Raw genomic sequence first — 26500 nt, forward strand, 5'->3', positions numbered from 1 at the left:
TGCACAGTTGAGTTTGTTTCTGCCATCAGTTGTGGAAAATTTTACACTATTTTAAAGAAATCCTTTTTTAACAGATACTCAAAAACCAAATTTTGAGTTTGACGGAGAATAATTCCGGAACCGGCTGAGATTCGGAGTTCCGGTTTTTACCATTTAATTTTTTGAAGTTTTCTAGTTGCGTTCAATAATTTTCAGGTCGAGCTTCTCGCTCAATTAGAATCTACGCACTCATTTATCCGACGGTGTCATTTTTGGAAAATTCGAAAATAAAAAAAATTAAAAAAAAATCAGGAGCCGCCTTGGATTTTTTTTTGACGCCAGATTCTTGTTCAGGAGGGATGAGTTAGGGAAGACAACAATTTTCAGACCAATCGGGGTCCATTTAAGCGAGATATCTTGACATTGTCTAAATTGCAAAATTTTGGGCTTCAAGGCTTCGGAATAATTTAATAAAAAAAATAAACGATTTCCAAAATGCCTGAAATTCATTACACATACTAAATTTTGCACAGTTGAGTTTGTTTCTGCCATCAGTTGTTGAAAATTGTACACTATTTTAAAGAAATCCTTCTTTGACAGATACTCAAAAACCAAATTTTGAGTTTGACGGAGAATAATTTCGGAACCGGCTGAGATTCAGAGTTCCGGTTTTTACCATTTAATTTCTTGTATTTTTCTAGTTGCATTCAATAATTTTCAAGTCGAAGTCCTCGCCCAATTAGAATATAGGTACTGATTTATCGGAAGGTGTCATTTTTGGAAAATTCGAATATAAAAAAAATTAAAAAATCAGGAGCCGCCTTGGATTTTTTTGGACGCCAGATTCCTGTTCAGGAGGGTCGAATTAGGGGAGAGTAGAATTTTCAGACCAATCGGGGTTCATTTAAGCGAGATATATTGACATGGTCTAAATCAGAAAATTTTGGGCATAATTTGGTCAAAAAATAAACATTTTCCAAAATGTCTGAAATTCGGTCCATGTACTAATTTTGCACCGTTGAGTTTGTCTCAGGCGTCAGTTTTTAAAATTTTTCAGAATTTTAAACGAAATCATTCTTTAATCGTTACTCAAAAACCAAATTTTGAGTTTGACGGACAATAACTCCGGAACCTGCTAAAATTCAGAGTGCCGGTTCTTACTATTCGATTTCTTCAAGTTTTCTCGTTGCTTTGATTTAGGTCGAGTCCTCGCCCATGTGGAATCTACGCACTCATTTAAATCGGACTCAGTCCCTTTCGGAAGACTCATACATAAAATAAATAAAATAAAAATCAGAAGCTATCCTGGAATTTTTTCGACGCCAGATTCTTATTCAGGAGAATTATAGAAAGCTAAGAAATTCAGACAAATTGAGATCGGTTTAAGCGAGATAGTTTGACATGGTCTAAATCGAAAAATTTTGGGCTTTGGAATAATTTTGTCAAAAAATAAACTGTTTCCAAAATGCCTGAAATTCGTTCTATATAGGTATACCTACTAAATTTTGCAAATTTTTTGGTTAATTTTTCTTTGTCCATTTAGAATTTCCACACTCAATCATCCGACGGTATCATTTTTGAAAACCTCGAATATAAAAAAATTAAAAAAAAGCATAGGCGGTCCTAGAATTTTTTTGAGATCAGACTCTGGTTCTGGAGGTTCGAATTAGAGAAAGTAGCAATTTTCCGATAAATTGGGGTCCGTTTAAGCGAGATAGCGTGAGATGGCCTAAATCGAAAAAATTGGGCATCCGAATAATTTCGCCAAAAAATAAAAATTTTCCAAATTGTTTGAAATTTGGTCCACATGCTGATTTTACACCGCTGAGTTCGTATCTGGCGTCATTTGTTGAAAATTGTCACTATTTTAAACGAAATCCTTCGTTAACCGATACTCAGAAACCAAATTTTGAGTTTGACGGTCAAAAACTCCGGAACCGACTGAGGTTCAGAGTTCGGATTTCTACCATTCGATTTCTTGAAGTTTTCTAGTCATATGGGTTAATTTTTAGCTGAAAATGTTTGCCCATTTAGAATCTATACAGTCATTTATCAGATAGTGTCATTTTCGGAAGACTCGCATTTAAAAATCAACAAAAAAAAAATAGGAGCTGTCCTCACATTTTTTTGACGCCGGATTTTTGTTTAGAAGTTTCGAATTAAGAAAGCGAAGAATTTTCAGACAAATTGGGGCCCGTTTAAGGAAAATACATAGATTGATATGACCTAAATTCGAAAATTTTGGTCATCAACGCTTCAGAATAATTTGGTCAAAAATAAACAATTTTCAAAATGTCTGAAATTCTGGAATCAGATGTTGGAAATTTTCGCTATTTTACATGAAATCCTCGTTTAATCGATATTAAAAACCAGATTTTGAGTTTGACGATCAAAAGCTCCGGAACCGACTGAGGTTCAGAGTTCGGATTTCTACCATTCGATTTCTTGAAGTTTTCTAGTAATATGGGTTAAGTTTTAGCGGAAAATTTTTGCCCATTTAGAATCTATACAGTCATTTATCAGATGGTGTCATTTTCGTAAGACTCGCATTTAAAAGCAATAAAAAAAAATCAGGAGCCGTCCTCACATTTTTTTGACGTCGGATTTTTGTTTAGAAGCTTCGAATTAAGAAAGCGAAGAATTTTCAGACAAATTGGGGCCCGTTTAAGGAAAATACATAGATTGATATGACCTAAATCCGGAAATTTTGGTCATCAACGCTTCAGAATAATTTGGTCAAAAAATAAACAATTTTCAAAATGTCTGAAATTTTTAATTTTTTCATTTGCAATTTTTCGTTTCAGTTTTTTATTTTCTTTATTTTTAGAATTTTTCAATTTTTGAATGTTGCGATTTTATAATTTTTCGTGTATTCAATTTCATTGTTTTTTAATTTTTCGTTTCGCCAGTGTTTCAATTTGCAATTTTTCAATTTTTTGATATCTCTTCGAGTTTTCATTTTTAAATTTTCCAGTTTTCCGATTTTCCAACATGTGGATGTTTCAATTTTTAGATTTTGCAATTTTTCTACGCTTTTAAAGACATATTTCATCTGGTAATTTCTTGTAGAGAAAGAAGGATTTTGCAGCTATACTCCGCCCTTTAGCTCACGATGAATAAATCATTCGTCACAATTGAGACAGGGTGGGTGGGCGGGGTTCATATTTTGTCAATTTTTTCTTAATATACGAAGTCTTCTTTTCCCAATAAGAAACTGACAATATGTTTAACTATCCTGTTGTTGAAAGTAAACTCTACATATTAAAAAAAAAAAACGAGAAAATTAAGCCCCACCCACCCACCCGATCTTAATTGTGATGATTTTTTCATTCCTTATCAAATCGAAGGGCGGAGTTTAATCCTAACATCAATATTTCTCTAAAAATTCGACCCTTTTAAAAACATATTTCATATGGTAATTTCTTGTAAAGAAAGGAGGATTTTGCAATTAAACTCCGCCCTTTAGCTCACGATGAATTAAGCATTCGTTACAATTGAGTAGGGGTGGGTGGGCGGGGCTTATATTTTGTCCATTTTTTCTTAATATACGAAGTCGTCTTTTCTCAACAAGAAACTGACAACATGTTTAACTGTCCTGATGTTGAAAGAAAACTCTACTTATTAAAAAAAAAAAAACACCAAAATTAAGCCCCACCCACCAACCCGATCTCAATGGTGATGATTTTTTCGTTCATGATTAGATCGAAGGGCGCAGTTTAATCCTAACATCAATATTTCTCAAAAAAATTCTACCCTTTTTAAAATATATTTCATATGGTAATTTCTTGTAAAGAAAGGAGGATTTTGCAATTAAACTCCGCCCTTTAGCTCACGATGAATAAAGCATTCATTACAATCGAGAAGGGGTGGGTGGGCGGGGCTTCTATTTGGTCCATTTTTTCTGAATATACGAAGTCTTCTTATCCCAACACGAAACGGGCAATGTGTTTAACTATCCTGTTCCTGAAAGAAAATTCTACATATTAAAAAAACGCACGAAAATTAAGCCCCACCCACCCGCCCGATCTTAATTGCGTTGAATTTTTCATTCGTTCTTAGACCGAGGGGCGGAGCGTAATTGAAAAATGCATATTTTTCGATTGATTTAAATGAGTTTGTCTTCTCAAAACTGAGGACAAAAATTATTAATTAAACCACAATCGAACAAAATGTTATGAACATTATAATTCTTATTTTAATTAAGAAAAACCTTAGAAATCACACTTTTTTATAAGTGGTAAATAACACTACAAAGAAAAAATTTTAAAGTTGAAAAATGGTGTCACTACACTCAAAATTTTGGAACTGTTTGAAAATGCAAAAAAAATATTGGGTCCGAACGCATAAGAAATATGAGACTAGGAGATTTATAAAACCGTTATTAAAGTTAAGCAAATTTTCAACTTTTGAATAATCAATTTTGACCCAAATATCAAATTTGAGAAAAATTTAGAAATCTTGATGGAAAAAAAATCTTTTGAAATACTAACTCTTTTAATGCTGACATTTTTAAAAATTATATTAAAATGGAAAAATCAAACAAGAAGATTAACCAATTTTAGACTATACAGTCATTTATCAGATGGTGTCATTTTCGGAAGACTCGCATTTAAAAATCAACAAAAAAAAAAATCAGGAGCCGTCCTCACATTTTTTTGACGCCGGATTTTTGTTTAGAAGCTTCGAATTAAGAAAGCGAAGAATTTTCAGACAAATCCGAAAATTTTGGTCATCAACGCTTCAGAATAATTTGGTCAAAAAATAAACAATTTTCAAAATGTCTGAAATTCTGGAATCAGATGTTGGAAATTTTCGCTATTTTACATGAAATCCTCGTTTAATCGATATTTAAAAATCAGATTTTGAGTTTGACGGTCAAAAGCTCCGGAACCGACTGAGGTTCAGAGTTCGGATTTCTACCATTCGATTTCTTGAAGTTTTCTAGTAATATGGGTTAAGTTTTAGCGGAAGATTTTTGCCCATTTAGAATCTATGCAATCATTTATCAGATGGTCATTTTCGTAAGAGTCTCATTTAAAAATCAACAAAAAAAAAAATCAGGAGCCGTCCTCACATTTTTTTGACGCCGGATTTTTGTTTAGAATCTTCGAATTAAGAAAGCGAAGAATTTTCAGACAAATTGGGGCCCGTTTAAGGAAAATACATAGATTGATATGACCTAAACCGAAAATTTTGGTCATCAACGCTTCAGAATAATTTGTTCAAAAAATAAACAATTTTCAAAATGTCTGAAATTTTTAATTTTTTCATTTGCAATTTTTCGTTTCAGTTTTTTATTTTCTTTATTTTTAGAATTTTTCAATTTTTGAATGTTACGATTTTATAATTTTTCGTGTATTCAATTTCATTGTTCTTTAATTTTTCGTTTCGCCAGTGTTTCAATTTGCAATTTTTCAATTTTTTGATATCTCTTCGAGTTTTCATTTTTAAATTTTCCAGTTTTCCGATTTTCCAACATGTAGATGTTTCAATTTTTAGATTTTGCAATTTTTCTACCCTTTTAAAGACATATTTCATATGGTAATTTCTTGTAGAGAAAGAAGGATTTTGCAGCTATACTGCGCCTTTAGCTCACGATGAATAAATCATTCGTCACAATTGAGACAGGGTGGGTGGGCGGGGTTCATATTTTGTCAATTTTTTCTTAATATACGAAGTCTTCTTTTCCCAATAAGAAACTGACAATATGTTTAACTATCCTGTTGTTGAAAGTAAACTCTACATATTAAAAAAAAAACGAGAAAATTAAGCCCCACCCACCCACCCGATCTTAATTGTGATGATTATTTCATTCCTTATCAAATCGAAGGGCGGAGTTTAATCCTAACATCAATATTTCTCTAAAACATATTTCATATGGTAATTTCTTGTAAAGAAAGGAGGATTTTGCAGCTATACTCCGCCCTTTAGCTCACGATGAATAAATCATTCGTCACAATTGAGACAGGGTGGGTGGGCGGGGTTTATATTTTGTCCATTTTTTCTTAATATACGAAGTCGTCTTTTCCCAACAAGAAACCGACAACATGTTTAACTATCCTGATGTTGAAAGAAAACTCTACATATTAAAAAAAAAAACACCAAAATTAAACCCCACCCACCAACCCGATCTCAATGGTGATGATTTTTTCGTTCATGATTAGATCGAAGGGCGGAGTTTAGTTCTAACATCAATATTTCTCAAAAAAATTCTACCCTTTTAAAAACATATTTCATATGGTAATTTCTTGTAAAGAAAGGAGGATTTTGCAAGTAAACTCCGCCCTTCAGCTCACGATGAATAAAGCATTCATTACAATCGAGAAGGGGTGGGTGGGCGGGGCTTCAATTTGGTCCATTTTTGAATATACGAAGTCTTCTTTTCCCAACACGAAACGGGCAATGTGTTTAACTATCCTGTTCCTGAAAGAAAATTCTACATATTAAAAAAACGCACGAAAATTAAGCCCCACCCACCCGCCCGATCTTAATTGCGATGAATTTTTCATTCGTTCTTAGACCGAGGGGCGGAGCGTAATTCAAAAATGCATATTTTTCGATTGATTTAAATGAGTTTGTCTTGTCAAAACTGAGGACAAAAATTATTAATTAAACCACAATCGAACAAAATGTTATGATCATTATAATTCTTATTTTAATTAAGAAAAACCTTAGAAATTACACTTTTTTAAAAGTGGTAAATAACGCTACAAAGAAAAAATTGTAAAGTTGAAAAATGGTGTCACTACACTCAAAATTTTGGAACTCTTTGAAAATGCAAAAAAAATATTGGGTCCGAACGCATAAGAAATATGAGACTAGGAGATTTATAAAACCGTTATTAAAGTTAAGCAAATTTTCAACTTTTGAATAATCAATTTTGACCCAAATATCAAATTTGAAAAAAAATTAGAAATCTTGATGGAAAAAAAAATCTTTTGAAATACTAACTCTTTTAATGCTGACATTTTTAAAAATTATATTAAAATGGAAAAATCAAACAAGAAGATTAACCAATTTTAGACTATACAGTCATTTATCAGATGGTGTCATTTTCGGAAGACTCGCATTTAAAAATCAACAAAAAAAAAATCAGGAGCCGTCCTCACATTTTTTTGACGCCGGATTTTTGTTTAGAAGCTTCGAATTAGGAAAGCGAAGAATTTTCAGACAAATTGGGACCCGTTTAAGGAAAATACATAAAAAACTCCGGAACCGGTTGAAATTCAGAGTTCCGCGTTTATCATTCGATTTCTTAAAGTTTCCTAGTTGCACTCGTTTATCGGGCGGTGTTATTTTCAGATCTTAGAGCTTTCAGAGCTTAAGCTGTTTCGGCGTGGATTTTCTTGAAAGCTTTTGATATCAAGCAGGCGTAATGCAAGGCTGCCATCACAGGCCGCTACCGTTCATTCTGTTTAAGAGTGACATGATCTTTCAATCAGTCGTTCCAAATTATCTATGTTTGCAGATGTCCCTTAAACACAAAATTTAGTATTCGAAACTGGCTTGCCTACAAACATTACAATTTTTTAAACTAATGTGTGTGTAGAAACGCCATTACAGTTGTTATTCCGGCGTCCGCTGCACTTTTTTCGCCTCTTTCACACAAGACCTCGTCCCCTGGGCGAAATAAGCATCGCTTTTAATTAAACCGTGAAATAAAAAAGAGATCCGTGAGAATTGATGTCGGGACAAAACCCGGCTGTTTTGCATACGCTTTTGTATTTAAGAACAACAGTGTGTCAACGTGACGAGATTTTTTTTGCAGGTTCCTATTGTCGGCGCATTTGCATACGGCACCGGTTATAGTTTCTAGTTATGGACGAGGTGCCGTAATTATTATTCAGACGGTGATGCAACTGGAGCAGAGGGGCCGACGGAAGAGCTCGACCGAAAAAAATTAATTAACGTGATACGAACTCGGCGAACAAAAAGCGCCGGATCCCGACGCACCGAATAAAACAAATACCTAATAATAATAATACTGAGCGAAATAAATCGGAGTTCGTTGGTCCTGTAGAAGGGTTAGAACTGGTCCAGAGGTCCACCTCTCTGCGAGGGGACCGATCCGAGTGCAACGTTAAATTTGGACAGCAGTCCGATAAAGACCGACCGGCCATCGGGTCCGTGGTCCGGTTATTAATATTCATGGTACCATTCAAGGTTCATCGGATTTATTGGTGTTGGGAGAGCGACAGTGGTGTAGTTGTGTGATATACAGTGTACGTGATCGGGGTGTCCATTTCACACCTACTTTCGGACGTTTATGGCGGTTATAACCGGTCCGTTTTATCGATCGACGCTTTTTCGAGGATTAATCAAAATTGACGGGGAATCGATTTTGGACTCGTGCTGGCTCGAGTCGGACGAAAAAATTTGATTGATTTATGTGGCGATGGCCGAGGATGCGGAATTCGGCCGGAGTGGGTGGTGTGACCGTGATCGTCATTTATTGCTGTTTTCGATTGAAAGTCTTCTGAGAGAACAAATTTTGAACTCTATTGAAATTTTTCTTCACTGAAAGTTCCTATTTTCTGAAAGATACTGAATCGCAAGCAAAACACACTGAATAATTTTTTCAAATGACGTCATCAGTTTTCCGGAGAGGGCAAATGGGATTTTCAATATTTCAGTGTAACTTTTTTTTAATTTCTCTTTAGTAATTTCTAAAAAAAACAAAAGATGTGAAAATTCAGTTTTAACGAATACGGTAATCTTAAAATACACATAGGTCCGGTTTATAAAAGCGTTGTTAACTTGATCACGCGATTAAGTGAACATGTGGTGAAATCAGAATGTCAAATTTCCACGTTCAAACGTTAATGTCTCATTATAAGTTTTGGAAATCACTAAATTTTAATTTGGTTACTATAAATTCTGTACAAGTAGCGAGTTATATTAGAAAAAGAATGCTAAAAGTTTAAAAATATTGTACATAAATTTTCAAGTCCAAAATTCAGTTGGCAAATCTTGATATAAAAAATAAGAAACTTTTTGAAATACTTATTTGCAATTTTATTTTCATAAGTTTTTAAAAAATAGCTATTTCGGTATTTTAGTTGAGAAAATGGACTTAATTTCTGAAAATTTCAAAAACATTTAAAATATAAGACAAATATTCTTTAAACGATCTCGAGGTTATAACTTCCAAAATTTTCAAAAGAAAACACTTAGGAATCGTTCTATCTCGTTTTTAAAAGCAGTTGTAATTAGTTTTGAAGTTTAAATTTATTTTTTTAATTTTTCAACTTTTCAATTCAATTTCTAGATTTTACAATTTTTCAATTTTTCAGTTTTGCGATTTTATAATTTTTTGTTTTTTCAATTTCACTGTTTTTTAATTTTTCGTTTCACCAGTTTTTCAGTTTGCAATTTTTCAATTATCCTTTTTTTTATTTGATTTTACGATATCTCTTCGAGTTTTCATTTTTAAATTTTCCAGTTTTCCGATTTTCCAACGTGTAGATGTTTCAATTTTTAGATTTTTCAATTTCTCTATCCTTGAAAGACATATTTCATATGGTAATTTCTTGCAAAGAAAGGAGGATTTTGCAATTAAACTCCGCCCTTTAGCTCACGATGAATAAAGCATTCGTTACAATCGAGAAGGGGTGGGTGGGCGGGGCTTATACTTGGTCCATTTTTTCTTAATATGTGAAGTTTTCTTTTCCCAACAAGAAACTGACAATATGTTTAACTATCCGGTTGTTGAAAGAAAACTCTACATAGTAAAAAAAAAAAACACGAAAATTAAGCCCCACCCACCCGCCCCGATCTCAATTGTGATGAGTTTTTCATTCTTTGTTAGACCGAGGGGCGGAGCGTAATTGCAAAATACATATTTTTCAATTGATTTGAATAAGTTTGTCTTCTCAAAACAGAGGACTAAAGTTATTAATTACACCACAATCGAACAAAATGTTATGAACATTATAATTCTTATTTTTAAATAAAATAAATAAATAAATAATTTAATTGCCCAACACAAACTTCCAATAATAGGACAATATTAATTAAACATAATGAAAAATTAATAAGAAAAACAAAACATTTTATTAAGAAAAACCTTAGAAATCATCTCTCTTTTAAAAGTGGTAAATAACACTACAAAGAAACAACTTAAAAGTAGAAAAATGGTGTCACTACACTCAAAATTGCGAAACTTTTTGAAAATGCTAAAAAAATTTTGGGTCTGAACGCATCAAAATAAAAAATATGAGACTAATAAGAGATTTATAAAACCGTTGTTAAAGTTAAGCAAATTTTCAACTTTTGAGTAATCAATTTTGACCCAAATCTCAAATTTGAAAAACACTTTTAATACTGACATTTTTAAAAATTATATTAAAATGGAAAAATCAAAGAAGAAAAAAATTTACAGAACCAATTTTAGCCAATTTTTTTAGATTATGAGAGGTGCTTTCAAAAATAAATTAAAAATTATTACTTTATTAAATTGCAACGCTTTAAATATCAAGAATTCCCAAGAGTGCAATTTTATTTCCAAAAATTTTCTGTAATTGTAACGGTCAAAAAAATTTAACTCCCAAAAATTTCGATAAACACGTTTAAAATAAAAGACAAATTTTGTTTAAATGAGTTCAGGTAGATTTAGATTCTGACTTCCAAAATTTTCAAAACAAAAAACTATTTCGTTGTTAAAAGTGATAATTAACGCTACAAAAAAAAAAAATTAAAAATCGAAAAAGTAAAAATTCTAAAATGATATCAGAACGCACAAAATTTTAAATTTTTGAAAATACTAAACAAAATTTGAGTCTGAATGCATCAAAATAAGAAATATGAGGCTGGATTTATAAAAGGTTCGTTAATTTTAAAACGAATTATGCCCCATTGGCAACAATTGAAAAAAAATTTAGAAAACTTATTATGAAAAAACAATAATTTTTTTAAATACCGACAATTTTGATTTCGATATTTTTAAAAATTATTTGTTAAAGTTGGAAAATAAAGGAAGCAGAATAAAATTTACAAAACCAATGTTCATAAAACTGTATTTTTTTAATTCATTACACTTCAGGAACAAAGGGAATTCTGACTATTAACTTTAAACCATTTTTTTTAAGTATGAGAGCTACCCTCAAAAATAAATTAAAAATACATGATTACTTTATTAAAGGTATAATAGGACTTTTACTAAAAATCTTAAAAGTAAAAGCTAAATAAATTAAGCCCCGCCCACCCGCCCCGATATCAGTTGTGATTAGTGTTTGATTCCTAATCAGATGAGGGGCGGAGTTTAATTGTAACATATTATTTCTCTAGAAAATTCAACCGTTTTAAAAACATATTTCATATGGTAATTTCTTGTAAAGAAATGAGGATTTTGCAGCTAAACTCCGCCCTTCAGCTCACGATGAATAAAGCATTCGTCACAATTGAGAAGGGGTGGGTGGGCGGGGCATCTATTTGGTCCATTTTTTCTTAATATGGGAATAAATAATATGTTGTTGAAAGAAAACTCTATATACTAAAAAAAAAGATTAAGCCCTACCCACCCGCCCCGATCTCAATTGTGATGAATTTTTCATTCGTTATTAAACCGAAGGGCGGAGCGTAATTACAAAATACATGTTTCTAACTTCCAAAATTTTCAAAAGTAAAGCCTTAGAAATCATTCTATCTCTGTTTTAAAAGTGATAAAAATAACACTACAAAGAAAAAACTTAAAATTGACAAAATGTTGTCAGTACACACAAAATTTTGAAACTTTTGAAAATCCTAAAAAAATGTTGGGTTTGAACGCGTCAAAATAAGAAATATGAGACCAGGAGATTTATAAAACACCTTGCGGAGCTAAGAAACTGTATTAATTTTAAACTAATTTTTTTAGATTATGAGAGGTACTTTCAAAAATAAATTAGAAATTATTGCTTTATTAAATATATAACAAGGCTTAAAATATCAAAAATTCCCAAGAGGACAATTTTATTTCTAAAAATTGTCTGTAATTGTAACGGTCAGAAGAATTTAACTTCTAAAATTTTCCAAGGAATCATTCTATTTCGTTTTTAAAAGTGGTAATTAACAATACAAAAAAAATTAAAAATCGGAAAAGTTATTATTCTAAAATGGTGTCAGAACGCACAAAATTTGAAATTTTTTGAAAGTTCTAAATAAAATTTGGGTCTGAACGCAACAAAATAAGAAATGTGAGGCTAGATTTAAAAAAGCGTTGTTAAGTTTAAAAAAAAATTATGGCCCAAATGGCAACTATTGAAAAAATGTAGAAATCTTAATGAAAAAATCATAATCTTTTGAAATACTAACAAGTTTAATTCCGATATTTTTAAAAATTATTTTTTAATGTGGAAAATAAAGGGAGCGGAATAAAATTTACGGAAGCGATATTTATGATTTTCTAGAATTCTTTCGATTTCTTTCGAAGCTGCTGGAATCTTTTTCGGATTCTCTCACATTCCCCCGAATTTGTTCGGATTTTCTTGGACTCTCTCAGATTAATTCGGATTCCCTCAGAGTTTTTCGGATTCTCTCAGATTCTGTCAGATTCTCCTGAATCTTCTCAAAACTTGGTGGATTTGTCTGGATTCTCTCGAATTTTCTTGAATTTTCCTAGATTGTTTTGTATTCTCTCGGATTTTTTCGTATTCTCTCAGATTCTGTCGGATTTTCTTGAATCTTCTCAAAACTTGGTCGAATTCTTTTTAATTTTCTTTTATTTTCTCACAATTTCGTTGGATTTGTCTCAATCTATCGTATCCTTTTCGAGTTTTTTCAGATTCTCTCAGATTCTGTCGGATTCTCTAGAATTATTTAAGGATTTTCTTAGATTCATTCGGATTCTTTCGTATTCTCGTGAATCCTCTCGGATTCTTTCTAATCAGCTAGAAATTTTGTTCGGCTTCTCTCATATTCTTTTGGATTTGTCCGGATTCTGTCGAATTCTCTTGAATTTTCTTGGATTCTCTCAGATTGTTTCGTATTTTTTCGTATTCTCTCTGATTCTTTCGGATTCTTCAGGGTTCTCTTGAATCTGTCTAATTCTCTACGATCTTCTCGGAGTTTGACTGTATTCAGTCGGAGCACCGTCGGATTTTGTCGTATTCTTTCGGATTTTTTCCAATTTTTTTCAGATTCTTTTGTATTCTTTCGGATTCTGTCGGATTTTCTCAAATTATTATTTTAGAATTCTCTTAGATTCACTCGGATTCTTCCGCATTCTCGAGAATCCTCTAGCATTTTCTGGGATTTTCTCGAACTCTTTTTAATCCGCTAGGATTTTTTCGTATTCTCCTGAATCTTCTCAAATTTTTTTTTCTAATTCTCTTTTTCACGAAATTTCGTCGGGTTCTCTTCGAGATAAAAAAGCGTTGTAAAATTAAAAAAAAATTATGGCACAAATTGCAACTATTGAAAAAAATTTAGAAATTTTAATGAAAAAACAATCATCTTTTGAAATACTAATAATTTTAATTTCGATATTTTTAAAAATTATTTGTTAAAGTGGAAAAATAAAAGAAACAGAATATAATTTACGTAACCAATATTTATGAAACTGTACTTTTTTAGTCCATTGTACTTCAGGAACAGATAAAATTCTGACTAAATATTAACTTTTGACCAATTTTTTTAATTATGAGAGCTCCTTTCAAGAAAAAATCAAACATTTTTGCATTCTTAAATATATAGTAACGCTTTAAATACCAAGAATTCTCAAGAGTGCAATTTTATTTAAAATTTCAATAAACACGTTTAAAATAAAACACAAATATTCTTTAAATGAGTTCAGGTAGATTTGGATTCTAACTTCCAGAATTTTCAAAACAAAAAATTACTAATCATTCTATTTCGCGATAATTATCACTACAAAAAATTAAAAATCGAAAAAGTAAATAGTCCAAAATGATTCAGAACGCACAAAATTTGAAACTTTTTGAAAGTTCTAAATAAAATTTAAGTCTGAACGCTTCAAAATAAGAAATATATATGAGGCTGACTTTAAAAAAGCGTTGTTAAGTTGTTGTAAAAAAATATGGCCCAAATGGCAACAATTGAAAAAAAAACAATAATCATTTGAAATACTAACAATTTTAATTCCGATATTTTGAAAAATTATATGTTAAAGTGGAAAAATAAACGAAGCGGAATAAAATTTACGGAACCGATATTTATGATTTTCTAGGATTTTCTCGGGTTCTTTGGAAGCTCCTGGAATCTTTTTTGGATTCTCTCACATTCTTCCGAGTTTGTTCGGATTTTCTCAAATTTTCTAGAATTTTTTTGGATTCTCTCAGATTGATTCGGATTCCCTCAGATTTTTTCGTATTCTCTCAGATTCTGTCGGATTCTCTTGAATCTTCTCAAAACTTGGTGAATTCTTTTTAATTTTCTACTATTTTCTCGGAATTTGGTTGGATTCTCTCGTGAAAAATGAATTTGTTCGGATTTTCTAAAATTTTCTAGAATTTTTTTGGATTCTCTTAGATTGATTCGAATTCCTTCAGATTTTTTCGTATTCTCTCAGATTCTGTCGGATTCTGTTGAATCTTCTCAAAACTTGGTGAATTCTTTTTAATTTTCTACTATTTCCTCGGAATTTGGTTGGATTCTCTCGTACTATTCGGAAGAATGAATTTGTTCGAATTTTTTCAAATTTTATAGAATTTTTTTGGATTCTCTTAGATTGATTCGGATTCCTTCCGATTTTTTCGTACTCTCTCAGATTCTGTCAGATTCTCTTGAATCTTCCCAAAACTTGATGAATTCTTTCTGATTTTCTACTATTTTCTCGAAATTTGGTTGGATTCTCTCGTATTGTTCGGAAGAATGAATTTGTTCGGATTTTCTCAAATTTTCTATAATTTTCTTGGATTCTCTCAGATTGATTCGGATTCCGTTAGATTTTTTCGTATTCTCTCAGATTCTGTCGGATTCTCTTGAATCTCCCCAAATCTTGGTGAATTCTTTTTAATTTTCTACTATTTTCTCGGAATTTGGTTGGATTCTCTCGTATTGTTCGGAAGAATGAATTCGTTCGGATTTTCTCAAATTTTCTAGAATTTTTTTGGTTTCTCTCAGATTCTGTCGGATTCTCTTGAATCTTCTCAAAACTTGGTGAATTCTTTTCAATTTTCTACTATTTTCTCGGAATTTGGTTGGATTCTCTCGTATTGTTTGCAAGAATGAATTTATTCGGATTTTCTCAAATTTTCTAGATTTTTTTTTGGATTCTCTCAGATTTATTCGGATTCCCTCAGATTTTTTCGTTTTCTCTCAGATTCTGTCGGATTCTCTTGAATCTTCTCAAAACTTGGTGAATTCTTTTTAATTTTCTACTATTTTCTCGGAATTTGGTTGGATTCTTTCGTATTGTATCATATTATTTTCATATTCCATCGGACTCCGTATTTTTTCATATTCTCTCGCAGATTTTTTCGGATTTTACCCGATCCTCTCGGAATTTTACAGGATTCTGACGTGCTCTTTAGGATGTTTTTCGAAATATTTCAGATTCTCTTATATTCTTTCGGATTTGTCTGGATTCTCTCGGATTTTTTCGTATTCTCTCAGATTCAGTCGGATTTTCTTGAATCTTCTCAAAACTTGGTAGGATTCTTTTTAATTTTCTATTATTTTTTTTATTTTCTCAGATTGTTTTGTATTTTCTCTGATTTTTTCGTATTCTCTCTGATTCTTTCGGATTCTTCCGGGTTCTCTTGAATCTTTCTAATTCTCCGTCGGATTTTGCCGTATTATTTCGGATCTTTTTAAAATTTATTCAGATTCTTTTGTATTGTTTCGGATTCTGTCGGATTTTCTCAAATTATTTTAGAATTCTCTTAGGTTCACTCTGATTTTCTCAAACTCTTTTTAATCCACTAGGATTTGAAAGCTATAAACTCCGGACAAAACTAAAAAAAATAAATAAAAAGTAAGTGTTATAAAATAACGTCAGTTTAAATTTTTGAAAAATTTTCGGGGTTTTTTTCTGTATTGTAGGCCTTAATTTCAATGATTTATTTCAAATCAAGTCATTATTTTTTACTTTCGGAAGAAAAATAATCGTAACATTAGAATTATAATAAAAATGTAATTTCACGTTTTTTCGACGGAATACCAAAATAAAATTTTAATTTCTGTCTGTCTTATCTTCTATTAGCGATTTTATTACACACATAAACTCCAAAACTACCGGAACGGACACTTTACAACTTTAAGAGCCAGTTTATGAAAGTAAAATTACAATTTTATCCTCATTAGTGATTTAAACAACCATTAACACTAAAATTTGGAAATTTGATGTGTTGAATCCCATTAAATGCTCACTTTTTACAAAAAAAATAATCTAGAAACAGAGTAAGGTTAACAAGATGGCGGACTTTTTATTTCCTGCTATTGAGAAATGATAGACTTTGAAGTCAGATGTACAAAAAAATAAAACAATAGCTAAAAATACACAATAAACAAAAAACTTTCAGAAATATTAGCGAAATTAAAAATAAAAAAACACAATAGACACTAATGCCACAACAAAAAACCAGTGTTGGATAGATTTACCATACAATTGACTTATTATAAGATAAAATCTCTGCCAGCTTCCTGCTACACAACATTCCGAAAAAATTTAATCGAACTCCTCCCTTCCTCGTCCGCGTTCTTTTATTCCGGCATGTCTCTGACAGATTAAGTCTTGTTTGAAATTAAGACCACCCCATAATCTGTACCGACGTACCAGGGAATCACTGGAGTGGGAATAGAACAATGCCGCCTTCAATTAAAATAATTTAATAACAAAAAAAATCGTTCCGAGGAGTGGAAAAAGAAGCGACCCTCTGCTGCTAATTCGATGGAACGGCGCTCTTTCATGGGGGATTTTTTTATCGGGCGATAAATAAGGACATGAACAAGGTACAAATGAAATGAAAAATAAAATGTTTGGCGATTAATTTAATTTATGGGACGCAGTGCATTAGCTCCAAGTAATAGAGCTTTTATCGTTAGAGGCATCCATCATGGCCGAATAAGACGGAATTTATGCGGGGATGAATTACACTTTTGGAGATTTTCAATTTAATACCTGCTATTTTATTAAAACGTGATCAACCCTAATGCCGATATTATAGTATGAAATATAAATCTGGCCGGATAAAAGAGTTTAGTCGCTCGGGGCGTTATTTAAATTTAAACGTGTTTTTCAGCCCGGTGAAAGCCAAATTTGACAACAAGTTGACCACTATACTTACTTACGAAGTGGGAGGGGCGGCGTTTAATTAAAATTTTTTCGCAATATTGTGTTTCACGGCGAACAGATGGCGTGCGATATTATCAACTAATAATTTAACTACATGTTAAACAGGAAAGAGTTTTTTGCCAGACGGGTTTATTCGTGTTTTAGGATGAGCGCGGCTGGAATTTTCGAGCGGTAGGGGGCTATGCAAATCGGCGACGCCCTTTGTGGGTTATCGACCTTTTTTTTGTAAATCAATTGGGTTCGATCGATGGGTGTACCTGATGGACAGGTAGAAATCTATTATTGAGTCGAGTGGGACACGTGCCGGTTCGATGGGGGTTGTGCGGCACTTGTTGGGTGTCGGGGTGATCGACTCTGGGTTCATGGGATGGGGCAAGGAGCGGCGGAAATTTATGGATTTTCTGAGGTGGGATTTGTGGTGTGTTGTGGCAGTTGCAAAGAAATATGACATCTGATAAGTGTTCTAAGTAATATTTTATTTAATCTGTAATTACATCGCGCGGTTTACCACGGTTTGTTATTTATGGGGGCTTACAAATGTGTCTTAATTATTGGTATAAAATAATATGGGACTGTCTGGGTTATTTATGGGGAGAGACGGATTTTTTGGATTTCGGGTTACAATATTGCAAGAAGTGGATTTTACTTCCCGAGTGTAAGCTAATCGAGGCCATCGGGCGACTTCTACTTTAATACTTTCTCGACGTTTCATGACCTCTATCTACCGTCTTGACTTTGAAATTGCAAAACCGAGTGCTGTGGAATCTTGAAAACGTGTTAAAGTTATCGTCAGCATGATAATTCGTTAATCAAAATCAAAAAAGTTGATGACGTGATTTAAAAATTTTATGTAGAAATTATGATGCTAAAAATCCTAACGATCAAAAAATTTTCAAAATTCTAGAGAATCATACTGAAGTGACTAGAAATCATGAAAATCTGGAGGATTATAGAAATTCCAGGATTCTAGAGGTTCTAAAAACTCTAAATATATTGATTTTTTTAAAAGGTCTAAAGACTTTAAAGATTCTAAATATTCTAATCAATCTAAGAATCCAAAATTAAAAAGATTTTTTAAATTCGGTTTCAAATATTTCAAAGATTCTAAAGGTTCTAGAGAAATTACAAAAATCCGAAGATTCTAAAACTTTTCAAAATCGCTGTAACTCCTAAAATGCCAAATATTCTAAAGATTCCAAAAACTCTAAAGAAAACAAAGATCCTAAAAATCTACAAATCGTAAAGATCTGACTGAGGAATTTTTTTTAGAGATCTTGAACACTTAGGATCTTATTATCTTATGAAATCTTAGAGATTATAAAGATTGCAGTGATTCCAAAAATTCCAATGATTTAGAGACACGTCAAGTTATAAATCTTGGAAAATTCCGGAAACTGCATTTTGTGTATTTTGGAAAATCTGAAAAATCAGGCTAGTCTGGAAAATCTGAAAATTTTGGATGGTATAAAAATTCCGAACAATAAAAGAAAATGAAAAATTATAAAATTGTAGAGGTTGTATAGATTCCAAAAGTTTGAAAGATTCTAAAGATTACAGACCTTAAAGATTCTAAATATTCTAAGGATTCAAACGTTAAAAATGTTTTTAAAATTCTGTTCCAAATATTTCAAAGCTTTTAAAAATTGTAAAAATTTCATGAACTCGTAAAATGACAAAGATTTTAAAGATTGCAAAGAAAAATCGTAAAGATCTGAGGAATGTTTTCTTTAATTGTTATAAATCCTAAAAGCACTGCAGATCTTAAACACTTGAGGTTTTATTATCTTATAAATCTTAAAGATTCCAAAAATTCTAAAGATTTAGAGACACTTGAAGTCTATAAAGTTTGGAAAATTTGGAAAAAATTTGAAAATAGAAAAATGTGCTAGACGTAGAAATCTTGAAAATTTCGGAAAAGAATGAATTTCAAAATTCTGGGATAACTAGACCCTGATAATTTTAGAAATTTTGAAAAATCTGGAACTCTGGGAATTTTGTGTATTTTGAAAAATCTGAAAACTCGGGCTAATCTGGAAAATCTGAAGATTCTAAAAAATTAGAAAATTAGAAAAATCTCAAAATTTCAAAAGTTTTTATAGATACTAAAGTTTTAACATTCTAAATAAAAGAAAAATCAGACAGAATCTTAAACATCGTAAAGATCTTGAAGATATTAATGATTCTAGAGATTCTAAAATTTCTAAACTTTATAAAACTTCTAGTAATTCAAAAGTGTCCAAAATTTTCAAAGATTAGAAAGACTCTAGGGACTCCGAGAACTTTGATGATTCTAGAAAGTCTAAAGACATCCTAAATACTCCAAGAACTCAAACATTAGGAAGGTTTTTAAAATTATATTCGAAATATTTCAAAGATTCGAAAGGTTCGAGAGAAATTCCAAAAATCCAGAGATTCTAGAACTTTTAAAAATCGCGTGAACTCGTAAACTGCCAAAAATTTTAAAGATTCCAAAGACTCTAAAGAAAACAAAAAATCTAAAAATCTAAAAATCGTAAAGATCTGAAGAATTTTTTCTTTAATTTTTATAAATCCTAAAAGCACCAGAGGTCCTGAACATTTAAGATCTTATTATCTTATAGATCTTAAAAATTGTAAAAATTCCAGCGATTTCAAAAATTCCAAAGAGTTACAAACACTTGAAATTTATAAATTTTGGAAAATCTGGAAAACTGGGGTAAGTGGGGAAAATATGGTATACCGAGAAATCTTGAAAATTTCGGCGAATGTATTCCAAAATTCTGGTATAACTGGAGCCTGATAATTTTAGAAATTTTGGAAAATCTGGAAACTTTGAGCGGTTTGTATATTTGGAAAATCTGAAAATTCTAAAAAAATTTAAATGCCGAAATTTTAAAGAAATTCAAAAATTATCAAATCTCAAAATTTTAAAACTTTACACAGTCTTAAGACTATCGAGCTTCTATAGATACTAAAGTTCTAAGATTCTAAATAAAAAAGATCCGACAGAATCTTAAATATCGTAAAGATCTTGGAAGTACTAATGATCTTAGAGATGCTAAAAATTCTAAACTTTATAAAACTTCTAGTAATTCAAATGTGTCCAAAATTCTCAAAGATTAGAAATACTCTAGGGACTTCAAGAACTTTGAGGATTCTAAAAATTCTAAAGACTTTAAAGATTCTAAATACTTCAAGAACTCAAACGTTATGAAGGTTTATAAAATAATGTTCCAAATATTTCAGAGATTCTAGAGATTCTAGAAAAAATCCAAATATCCAAAGATTCTAAAACTTTTCAAAATCGCTTTAACTCCTAAAATGCCAAATATTCTAAAGATTCCAAAAACTCTAAAGAAAACAAAGATCCTAAAAATCTACAAATCGTAAAGATCTGACTGAGGAATTTTTTTGTTTTTGTTTTTTTATAAAAGCACTAGAGATCTTGAACACTTAGGGTCTTATTATCTTATGAAATCTTAGAGATTATAAAGATTGCAGTGATTCCAAAAATTCCAACGATTTAGAGACACGTCAAGTTATAAATATTGGAAAATTCCGGAAACTGCACTTTGTGTATTTTGGAAAATCTGAAAAATCAGGCTAGTCTGGAAAATCTGAAAATTTTGGATGGTATAAAAATTCCGAACAATTAAAGAAAATGAAAAATTATAAAATTGTAGAGGTTGTATAGATTCCAAAAGTTTCAAAGATTCTAAAGATTACAGAGCTTAAAGATTCTAAATATTCTAAGGATTCAAACGTTAAAAATGTTTTTAAAATTCTGTTCCAAATTTTTCAAAGATTCTAAAAATTGTAAAAATCTCATGAACTCGTAAAATGACAAAGATTTTAAAGATTGCAAAGAAAAATCGTAAAGATCTGAGGAATGTTTTCTTTAATTGTTATAAATCCTAAAAGCACTGCAGATCTGAAACACTTGAGGTTTTATTATCTTATAAATCTTAGAGATTGTAAAGATTCTAAAAATTCTAAAGATTTAGAGACACTTGAAGTCTATAAATTTTGGAAAATTTGGAAAAATTTTGAAAATAGAAAATGTGCTAGACGTAGAAATCTTGAAAATTTCGGAAAAGAATGAATTTCAAAATTCTGGTATAACTAGACCCTAGGAATTTTGTGTATTTTGAAAAATCTGAGTGCTAATCTGGAAAATCTGAAAATTCTAAAAAATTTGAAAATTAGAAAAATCTCAAAATTTCAAAAGTTTTTATAGATACTAAAGTTTTAACATTCTAAATAAAAGAAAAATCAGACAGAATCTTAAATATCGTAAAGATCTTGAAGATATTAATGATTCTAGAGATTCTAAAATTTCTAAACTTTATAAAACATCTAGTAATTCAAAAGTGTCCAAAATTTTTAAAGATTAGAAAGACTCTAGGGACTCCGAGAACTTTGAAAATTCTAGAAAGTCTAAAGACATTCTAAATACTCCAAGAACTCAAACATTAGGAAGGTTTTTAAAAATTATATTCCAAATATTTCAAAGATTCGAAAGGTTCTAGAGAAATTCCAAAAATCCAGAGATTCTAGAACTTTTAAAAATCGCGTGAACTCGTAAACTGCCAAAAATTTTAAAGATTCCAAAGACTCTAAAAAAACAAAAATTCTAAAAATCTAAAAATCGTAAAGATCTGAAGAATTTTTTCTTTAATTTTTATAAATTCTAAAAGCACTACAGATCTTAAACACTTGAGGTTTTATTATCTTATAAATCTTAGAGATTGTAAAGATTCTAAAAATTCTAAAGATTTAGAGACACTTGAAGTCTATAAATTTTGGAAAATTTGGAAAAATTTTGAAAATAGAAAATGTGCTAGACGTAGAAATCTTGAAAATTTCGGAAAAGAATGAATTTCAAAATTCTGGTATAACTAGACCCTAGGAATTTTGTGTATTTTGAAAAATCTGAGTGCTAATCTGGAAAATCTGAAAATTCTAAAAAATTTGAAAATTAGAAAAATCTCAAAATTTCAAAAGTTTTTATAGATACTAAAGTTTTAACATTCTAAATAAAAGAAAAATCAGACAGAATCTTAAATATCGTAAAGATCTTGAAGATATTAATGATTCTAGAGATTCTAAAATTTCTAAACTTTATAAAACTTCTAGTAATTCAAAAGTGTCCAAAATTTTCAAAAATTAGAAAGACTCTAGGGACTCCAAGAACTTTGAAGATTCTAGAAAGTCTCAAGACATTCTAAATACTCCAAGAACTCAAACATTAGGAAGGTTTTTAAAAATTATATTTCAAATATTTCAAAGATTCTAAAGGTTCTAGGGAAATTCCAAAAATCCAGAGATTCTAGAACTTTTAAAAATCGCGTGAACTCGTAAACTGCCAAAAATTTTAAAGATTCCAAAGACTCTAAAAAAACAAAAATTCTAAAAATCTAAAAATCGTAAAGATCTGAAGAATTTTTTCTTTAATTTTTATAAATCCTAAAAGCACCAGAGGTCCTGAACATTTGAGATCTTATTATCTTATAGATCTTAAAAATTGTAAAAATTCCAGCGATTTCAAAAATTCCAAAGACTTACAAACACTTGAAATTTATAAATTTTGGAAAATCTGGAAAACTGGGGTAAGTGGGGAAAATATGGTATACCGAGAAATCTTGAAAATTTCGGCAAATGTATTTCAAAATTCTGGTATAACTGGAGCCTGATAATTTTAGAAATTTTGGAAAATCTGGAAACTGAGCGTTTTGTGTATTTGGAAAATCTGAAAATTCTAAAAATTTTTTAAATTTTCAAAGTATAAAAATTCCGAAAAATTCCAAACTTTTAAAAATCGCATGAACTCTTAAATGCCAAAGATTTTGAAGATTTCAAAGACTCTAAAGAGAACAAAAATCTGAAAATCGTAAAGATCTGAAGAATGTTTTCATTGATTTTGATAAATCCTAAAAGCACCAGAAATCCTGAACACTTGAAATCATATTATCCTTAGATCTTAAAAATTGTAACAATTCCAGGGATTCCGAAAATTCCAAACTCTTAGGGACACTTGAAATACATAAATTCTGGGAAAATGGAGTAAGTCGGGAAAATGTGGTAGACCTAGGAATCTTAAAAATTTCAGGAAAGAATGAATTCCAAAATTCTGGTACAACTGGAGCCTGATAATTTTAGATTTTCAAGATTTCAAAAAAAAATTCTGAAAATCTAAAAATCGTAAAGATCTGAAGAAAACAGAAATAATCCTAAAAGACACTAGAGGTCCTGGACACTGATCTTATTATCTTATAGATCTGAGAAATTGTAAAAATTCCAACGATTCTAAAAATTCCAAAGACTTGAAATCTATAAATTTTGGAAAATCTGGAAAAATGGAGTAACTGGGAAAAATATGATAGACCTAGGAAGGAAAATTTCGGGAAAGAATGAATTTCAAAATTCTGCTATAACCGGAGCCTGAAAATTTTTAGAAATTTTCGGTATTTTGGAAAATCTGAAAAAACGAGCTAATCTGGAAAAAATATTTGCAAAAGTATAAAAATTCCGAAAAATAAAAAAAAAATAAAAAATTATGAAATCTCAAAACTTCTAAAGATTACAAATCTTAAGACTGTTTCTATAGATACTAAAGTTCTATGATTCCAATAAAACAAACATCCAGAATCTTAAATATCGTAAAGATCTTGGACTAGAAATTCTAAAAATTATAAACTTTATAAAATTTCTAGTAATTATAAAGTGTCCAAAATTTCGAAAGGTTAGAAAGACTCTAAGGACTCTGAGAATTCTAGAGAGTCTTAGAATACTCTAAGGACTCAACATTAGCAAAATTTTTAAGGTTCCACATATTTCAAGGATCCAGCAAAAAAAATATTTTGAAGATTCGAAAGATTATAAACAAAACAACAATTCTAAAAATTGTAAAAATCTGAAAAATGTTTCCTTTAATTTTTATAAATTCTAAAATCTTATAAATCTCAGAGATTATAAAGATGCTAGTGATTCCAAAAATTCCAAAGATTTAGAGACACTTGAAGTCTATAAATTTTGAAAAAATTGGGAAACTGAGAACCTAGAAATCTTGAAAATTTTGGAAAACAATAAATTTCAAAATTCTGGTGTAATTGAAGCCTGATAATTTTATAAAATCTGAAAACCCTGAGGATTTGTAAATTTCGGAAAATCTTAGAGGCTGCAAAGATTTAGAGACACTTGAAGTCTCTAAATTTTGGAAAATCTGGGAAAATTGCGTGAAATGTGGACCACCTAGAAAAAAAATTTTGAAAATTTCAAAGAAGGATGAATTTCAAAATTCTGGTATCACTAGAGCTTGACATTTTTAGAAATTTTGGAAAATCTGGAAACTTTGGGCATTTAGTGTCTTTTGGGAAATCTGAAAAAACGAGCTAATCTTGAAAATCTGAAAATCCCAAAAATTTTGAAAATTTTGCAAAAGTAGTTATAAAAATTCCGAAAAATTAAAAAAAAATTAAAAACTATGTAATCTTAAAATTTCAAAAATTTACCAATCTTATGACTGTAGAGCTTCGAAAGACTAGAAAGAAAAAAAAAGAAAAAAAAATTTAAAGATTCCAAAGGCTGTAAACAAAACAATTCTAAAAATCTAAAAATCGTAAAAATCTGAAGAATGTTTCCTTTAATATTTATAAATTCTACATAGACATTTGAAGTCTATAAATTTTGGAAAATTTGGGAAAATTGCGTAAGTGTGAAAAATGTGGTGAACTTCGAAATCTTGAAAATTTCGGAAAAAAATAAATTTCAAAATTTTGGTATAATTGAAGCCTAATAATATTAGAAAATCTGGAAACCCTGAGTATTTGTGTATTTTGGAAAATCTTGAAAAATCGAGCTAATCTGGAAAATTCAAAAATTTTCCAAAGTATAAAAAATTCCTAAAAATGAAACAAAATAAAAAATTATAAAACCTCAAAATTTCAAAAGTTTACACAATCTTTACATTATAGAGCTTCTATAGATTCCAAAGTTTTGAAAGATAAAAAGATTTCAAAGCTTGGAAAGATTCTAACGGCTCTAGACCTTAAAGATTCCATACACTAGAAACTGTAAACACACTAAATAGTAAAATAAACTAAAGTTCTAAGCTCGGATCGTTCTAAATAAAAGAAATATCTGACAAAATCTTAAATAACATAAAAATCTTTGAGGTACTAATAATCCTAGAAGTTCTAAAAATTCTACACTTTATAAAATTTCTAATAATTCTAAAGTGTCCAAAATTTGTAAAGATTACAAAGATTCTAAGGACTCTGAGAACTCTAAGGATTCTAGAGAGTCTAAAGATTCTAAATATTCTAAGGACTCAAACGTCAAAAAGGTTTTTAAAATTCTGTTGCAAATATTTCAAAGATTCCAAAACTAATAGTAAAAATCGCATGAACTTTTAAAATAGCAAAGATTTTACACATTTAAATTTTAGAGATTGTAAAGATTCCAGGGATTCCAAAAATTCAAAACATTTAGAGATACTTGAAGTATATAAATTTTGGGAAATCTGGGAAAATTCTAAAATTTCTAAACTTTATAAAATTTCTAGTAATTCTAAAATGTCCAAAATTTCGAAAGATTAGAAAGACTCTAAGGACTCTGAGAAAATTCCAAAGGTTTAGCGAGACTTGAAGCCTATAAATTTTGAACAATTTGGGAAAATTTCGTAAGTGAGTGGTGAACCTAGAAATGTTGAAAATTTCGGAAAAGAATGAAATTCAAAATTCTGGTATAACTAAAGCCTGATTATTTTAAAAAATCAGGAAACCCTGAGCATTTTGGAAAATCTGAAAAATCGGGCTAATCGGGAAAATCTAAAAATTTTGCAAAGTATAAAAATTCCCAAAAATAAAACAAAATAAAAAATTATGTAATCTCAAAATTTCAGAAGTTCACACAATCTTAACATTATTGAGATTCCAAAAATTCCAAAGATTTGGAGACTTTTGGGGTCTATAAATTTTGGAAAATCTTTAAATGTCTACAAAGGGTGAAAAATCTGGAAGACCTAGAAATGTTGGAAAACTCAGGAAAATGTTGGTTTCTAGTATATCCGGAGACTGATAAATTTTATAAGATTCCAGATTTCACAGGAAATTCTGACAATTTCAAAAGTTTACATAATTTTAGAAATTCTAAATAGTTTACTGAATTTGTGAAAATATTCCAAGTACTGTGAAAGTTCAAAGTTTTTTTCTTTCAATGTATTCACATTTTTTGAATTGCTTATAAATATGTTGTATAGTCCACTTAAAAAAAAAACTGACGTCATCTGAAAATTTTGCTAAGTAAATC

The sequence above is a fragment of the Zophobas morio genome, unplaced genomic scaffold, assembly GCF_036711695.1.
Source record: "Zophobas morio isolate AGI-343-1 ecotype UQ-CSIRO unplaced genomic scaffold, CSIRO_AGI_Zmor_V1 ptg000003l, whole genome shotgun sequence".
In the NCBI taxonomy this organism is placed as follows: domain Eukaryota; kingdom Metazoa; phylum Arthropoda; class Insecta; order Coleoptera; family Tenebrionidae; genus Zophobas; species Zophobas morio.